The sequence below is a fragment of the Microtus oregoni genome, unplaced genomic scaffold (genome assembly GCF_018167655.1).
Source record: "Microtus oregoni isolate MIOR12 unplaced genomic scaffold, Mior012 000024F_ref0000369, whole genome shotgun sequence".
Lineage (NCBI taxonomy): Eukaryota > Metazoa > Chordata > Mammalia > Rodentia > Cricetidae > Microtus > Microtus oregoni.
This window is the reverse complement of record NW_024543083.1, coordinates 28,480,451-28,486,827: the sequence shown is the minus strand read 5'-3', so window position 1 is coordinate 28,486,827 and position 6,377 is coordinate 28,480,451. Positions and strand designations below refer to the sequence as shown.

Here is a 6,377-nt window from a genome sequence, read left to right as displayed (position 1 = left end):
ACCTGGCTAGCTTAGACCCACAATATTCACAAAGAAACTGTATTAATTAAGTCACTGTTTGTTCCATTATTTCTAGTTTCTTATTAGCTAACTCTTATTAACTTAACCTATTTCTATTAATCTGTATATCACCACCCGGATGTGGCTTACCAAGCAAAGTTCCCAGCATCTGTCTCTGGCGCCTCCATGGCTTCTTTCTAACTCAGTCTTTCTCCTCCCATGCTATAGGCCAAGCCAGTTTCTTTATTCATTAACCAATAAAGACAACATACAGACAGAAGGACCTCCTAGACAAAATCAAAGCTAAGTTTTAAAGTTTCTTTTTCTAAAAATAGTGTGTTTTTATAAAAAAAAAAAGTTCTCCTTTCATGGGTCAAACTAAATTATCCAGTTTATCATATATATATATATATATATATATATATATATATATATATATATATGGTACTTTAGCGGGATCCCTGGAAGTAAAGAGTATGAAATGGAGTATTATTTTCTGAGAGAAATTGTAATGATTTCTCATGTCCATATATTTTCCATTAAAAGGGAACATTTACTCTATTTTCTTTTGATATCTATATGAATAGGGAAATTAAAATACTTTTGCCAAAAATTATTTTTTTGTATTAAACCCTGTTGTAGCTTAGTAATTGGTTCTTTGTACCTTGAAAATATTGATTTAATCCAGAATTCTGCTGAGAACTTAGTCGAGTAGAATTCATTGATATACCGGGTAATGTTAAGGAAATCGGTGAACAAAAGGAAATAAAAAGCTATTGCAGGGCCTGGCTGGGGCCGGAGGATGTCAAGCCTGTGCTTGCATGCTCTCAGTGGGCTCTCGGCTCGGAGGAGATCACTGGCATCCCATGAGCCTTCTGGAAGTTGTTCCTGGAAAATAAAAATTAATTTTGTGGACCGCAGTGTAATCCTCCTGGACAAGGAAGCTACGGCAAGGCTTGTATTTATTCTGTAAAATATAGAGTGAGAGCTGGAAATTGGAGAATCTGCTGAAATTAAGATCATCAAAGAAGCATAAGGGAAGGCCTTTTTGTTTATCAGTAAAGGGCTGACTGAACACGGATGAGCTATAGCAGAAGACGCAAAGAACTACTATAAGCAAGGAATAGGACACCTGCTTAGGGGCATCAGTGCGTGGAAGCAGAGCCGGGGTCCATAGGCCCTGCATGGGAGTCTGCCAGACATATGCAACAGAAGATGAAAGAAATATTTCAGAATGTCCGCACCAGGCTAGAGATCTTAGACAAGGGCTTTGCCACATCTCTACGGAATGACCTTCAGGATGTGCCCAAGTGATACCCAGAGTTCCCTCCGAAAGATACCTGCAAGAAGTCCCCAGAGCCAGATTCCGTTAGTTCAGCTCCCCCAGTTTGCTGAAGTAGATGGGAGGGAGCATCTCTGCGGCAGGTACTACAGGTGCCAGGCCAGGTGCTGCACCTTCTGCTGGGCCCTTACCTTCGCCCAGCTGTCCCGCTGAAGCACCCCAACCTACAACCCCCAGGCTGCTGAGAGTCACTACACAGTTTCCTATGGAACAAACTCCAGGGAGTTCTAGTCAGTGCGCGAAGACTTCTATTGGAACTTTTCCTAGTCTCCCCCTCTCGAGACCTTGGGGCTCAATGCAAACAAGCTGATTTTGATACCAAACAGAATGCAGATCATTTTTGTAAACCCTGAGGGAGAGGTTAGTGCTCCATCACACCCTGGGTACCTGAGCATCGTGAAATTCTTGCATTCTCTGGATACGGTCTGAACAGCCCTCCTGGGTTTGTCCAGGTGTGTGACTGGTTGTACACCTAAGTTCCTGATAGGTCGTCAGTTCTGAAGTGCACCGCAGGAGCCCACATGTTTCCAGACACCATTACAAGCCGCAGGGTGCTTCGTAGGAGTCGTTCTGTCATCTGAGCTGCCAGAAGATGACATGACAGAGAGTTGTTGGAGTATCTGTTGAGGCAGATGTCTGATCTTCGGCTCCAGGTGAACTGGAATAGAGCAGAAGGAGAAGATGAATTCCAGATCCCTGGGAGAGCAAGACACCCCTCTGAGCCACGGAAGGAAGCTTCTGGCACCAATATCAGGCAGTAGGGTTCTTCACATTCTTCAATAGACCAAGCTTGGCAGCAAGGATACACGCCATAAAGGCAAGCGTGGGAAAAAGACTAAAGATACTTCAGGTGAAAAAAGTTAATTTGAGTCAGATTGTGCCCTGTGAGCCAAGTTCAGAATAGAAATCGAAAGAACTACCTGAAGGGAGCTAAAAAGTGGCCCACAACATTCTGTCATGTGGTTCCTGGGTGAACCAGGGTTTAGTCAAAGGTGCTGAATTTACTGGCAAAGCAATCAAAAAAGGAGCTTCTAAACTCTGAGTGCGCATTCACCTAGAAGAAAAACCGGTGGAAGTGAGTCCAGTTGTCACCAGGGGACTCTACATAGCGAAGCAGGCAGGAGGAGCAGCAAAAGTCTCCCAGTTCCTGGTTGATGGCGTCTGCACTGTAGCAAATTGCCTTGGCAAAAAGCTCACTCCGTGTGTCAAGTAGCATGGAAGCACACTAGTTCCAGAATCTCTTAAGAGAGACAATGATGTGAAGTCAATTCTGGATGGTGCTATGTTTGTGGCAGAGAGTAGCGTTCAAGGATTTTCAACTGTCGGATAGGACTTGGAGTGTGTGGCTAAGTGCATCGTCAGCAATGTGTCTGCAGAAACTGTACAAACGGTCAGATACAAGTATGGGCACAATGCAAGAGAAGCTACACACAAAGTGGGGGACTATGCTATCAACGTTGACCTCACTGCCTACAATATTGACAGCACCGGCATCAAAGCCATGGTGAAGAGAATGGCAAAGCAGACGGGGCACACACTCCTTGAGGACTACCAGATCATTAACAGCTCTCAGAAGGAAAGCCAGGGAGGGGCAAGCACAGATGTGAGAGGAAACAGAAAAGCAGACGGAGGAAGAGGAGAAAGAAGCAAAGAAGAAAGATGAATAACAGGAGTTCTGGGAGTGACCTACACCAAAGCCTTAGCAGATGGAGTGTGTGAGATAGCAGACGTGGATTCTCCACACAAGGAACAGTGGTATTCATTCCTACAAAATGACTGTCAGAAGTTTGGACCATGTATCCACTCACAAGAAAAATAATCAGTATTCTTATATCTGGCCTCTAGAAATATGCAGTTTATAGTCTCAGTGAGTTTATTTTCCCTTAAATGTGGCTCAAATATTAAACAAAGCTTTTTACAAAAAGCTATTGTATTTCTGTCCTACCCAACTGGGTCACCATTCCCAGCTACATGACAGCAGAGTTCACTTCCACTGCAGTGGTTCCAGGAACACCTTATACCACAATTTAATTAAGCTCAGTTGAGACAATCAAATCAATGTTGTCTTGGCAGTATCATGAGCAATAGATCACTCTCTTCAATATTCACTTTCACTGCTAGGTCCTCACACATACACTTTAGAAGTCAGTGTTTGCAGCTTGGATGACGCATGCTTCACGAGTTCTCTCTGTCCCTTTCAGAACCATTGTCATCAGGTAGAAAGCAGAAGCTGCATCGAAATTCCGGGGATTTAGAATGACCTCTGTCAGAGTTCTTCTGCCATGAAATATGTATTATTCGTAATGTTCAAACTCCTAAAAACCTCAAGAAGTTTGACTTCATTTTATACTAGTAGATCGATGTCAGTATATCAGGTTTGGCTGATATTCACTTTCATAATAGAAGAACAAAATTAATTAAATGGTTATTGTGAAGAAAGTCCATTAAGTCTGTATTTTAAGGTATCCAAACGTATGTCTAAACTGTCACCTGCAATCAACTATTGAAACCTCTTTATGTTGTGTTCTAATGATATTGAATTGAACAACTGTTTCCTTCTTCTTAAAATAAATTTAATTATCTGTCCACAAACATGCACGCTCAAAGAGAGAGGGATGGACTGACATTTCAGAATCCAAGCTCTTAATGCTCTTCCTCAGGTTCAAAGCTTTGATCAATTATACAACAGCAACCTTGGAGATCAAAGAATCCCTAACTGCTAGTGAGCAAATACAGGGAAGCGAATAACAGTGTGTGGAACTCATCCAAAAAATATCGTGCTACAGAAGGAAGAACAGGATATTGGAACAAAAAGTTTATTTTTATTTTGTTCTTATACAAAGTAATACCAATTAATTAAGGTGATATTATTTTACCAAAGATAAAAAGAAAAATATTTTGAATCGATTATAATATTAATTCTGATTACCTTTCATAATTTAGGGAGAAAAATCAATATGTCATAGTATCCATAGATCTTTAGAGTTTATATTTTTTTCAATAAGCTGTTATGGGATCAAATAAAAATTATGTATGATTATTTTTGTGAATAAACTACAAAGGCAAGATTCTTTTGTACAATACATAAAGAATCACTTCAGGTGGGCCATTATAGGCATGAGTGTGGATTATTTAGAAATATGTATGAATATTTAAATGCAAATTTATATGCAATAACAATTAAGAGCAAATAGGTCAGGGATTTGAAAAAAGAGGCAAGGATACATGACAGGATTCGAAGAGTTGAAAATAAAGAAAGATAGTTTGTAATTAACTTACATTATCAAAAGCAAACAACAATAAAAATGTATAGACAATATAAAGAACTTAAAAATGTCGCTTGTTAATAAAAATATTTTCCATCGGTTTATTTGAAAGAGGAAGACAAATTTATCAGAAATGGAAGGGAAGAAAACAGGAAAAAGCTAATAAAAAGCACATTATATATATACACATATGTGTATACATAAATATATCTACATACACACATACATAAAAATTCTTGAGCAAAAATAGTATACTTGACAGCACTTCTGGTCAAGGTAGTCTGTTTCTTAGCCTGGTTTATCAAGTTTGGTGGCTGACTCTGCCCATTCCTTTTATATTATTAAAATATATTTTATATAGTAATTTTGATCACTGTTTTTCATCTCTTAAATCCTCCAAGTTCCTCTCTAAATAACTATCAAAAAGTGACTATCAAAAAGTGAAATTCCTAGACCATATGAAAACTACTTTTGTAGTCTCTTTTGAAATACCTCTATGTTAATTTCTGAAGAGAATGCTCACATCCATCTCTGTGAAGAATGGAAACAAAATTAAAGCACTGGTGTCCTTTTCTTGAGGGGTGGGTGTCTATAATATACAAGGTCACATTTAGTTGTACAAATACAGTTTTTATTTTAGCCATTCTGACAGGTGTAAGATGGTATCTTAAAGTTGTCTTGATTTGCATTTCCCTGATCGCTAAGGAAGTTGAGCATGACCTTAAGTGTCTTTTGGCCATTTGAAGTTCTTCTGTTGAGAATTCTCTGTTCAGCTCAATGCCCCATTTTATAATTGGGTTGATTAGCCTTTTACGGTCTAGTTTCTTGATTTCTTTATATATTTTGGAGATCAGACCTTTGTCAGTTGCAGGGTTGGTGAAGATCTTCTCCCAGTTAGTGGGTTGCCTTTTTGTCTTAGTGACAGTGTCCTTTGCTTTACAGAAGCTTCTCAGTCTCAGGAGGTCCCATTTATTCAATGATGCCCTTAGTGTCTGTGTTGCTGGGGTTATACGTAGGAAGTGATCTCCTGTGCCCATGTGCTGTAGAGTACTTCCCACTTTCTCTTCTATCAGGTTTAGTGTGTTCGGACTGATATTGAGGTCTTTAATCCATTTGGACTTGAGTTTTGTGCATGGTGATAGATATGGATCTATTTTCATTCTTCTACAGATTGACATCCAGTTTTGCCAGCACAATTTGTTGAAGATGCTCTCTTTTTTCCATTGTATACTTTTAGCTCCTTTATTGAAAATCAGGTGTTCATAGGTTTGTGGGTTAAAGTCAGGGTCTTCTATTCGATTCCATTGGTCTAAATCTCTGTTTTTATGCCAATACCAAGCTGTTTTCAATACTGTAGCTCTGTAATAGAGTTTGAAGTCAGGGATGGTAATGCCTCCAGACAATCCTTTATTGTATAAGATTGTTTTGGCTATCCTGGGTTTTTTGTTTTTCCATATAAAGTTGATTATTGTCTTCTCCAGATCTGTGAAGAATTTTGATGGGATTTTGATGGGGATTGGATTGAATCTATAAATTGCTTTTGGTAGAATTGCCATTTTTACTGTGTTGTTCCTCCCAATCCAAGAGCAAGGGAGGTCCTTCCATTTTCTGGTGTCTTCTTCAATTTCTTTCTTCAAAGACTTATAGTTCTTGTCAAATAAATCTTTCACTTCCTTGGTCAGAGTTACCCCAAGATATTTTATGCTATTTGTGGCTATCGTGAAAGGTGATGCTTCTCTGATTTCCCTCTCTGCTTCCTTATCCTTAGT

General features: G+C 39.2%; 1 pseudogene; it reads left to right on the top strand.

Moving 5' to 3' along the window:
- Positions 1-802: 802 nt before the first annotated feature.
- On the top strand, positions 803-3,009 carry LOC121462165 (annotated as a pseudogene).
- The last annotated feature ends 3,368 nt before the right edge of the window (positions 3,010-6,377 follow it).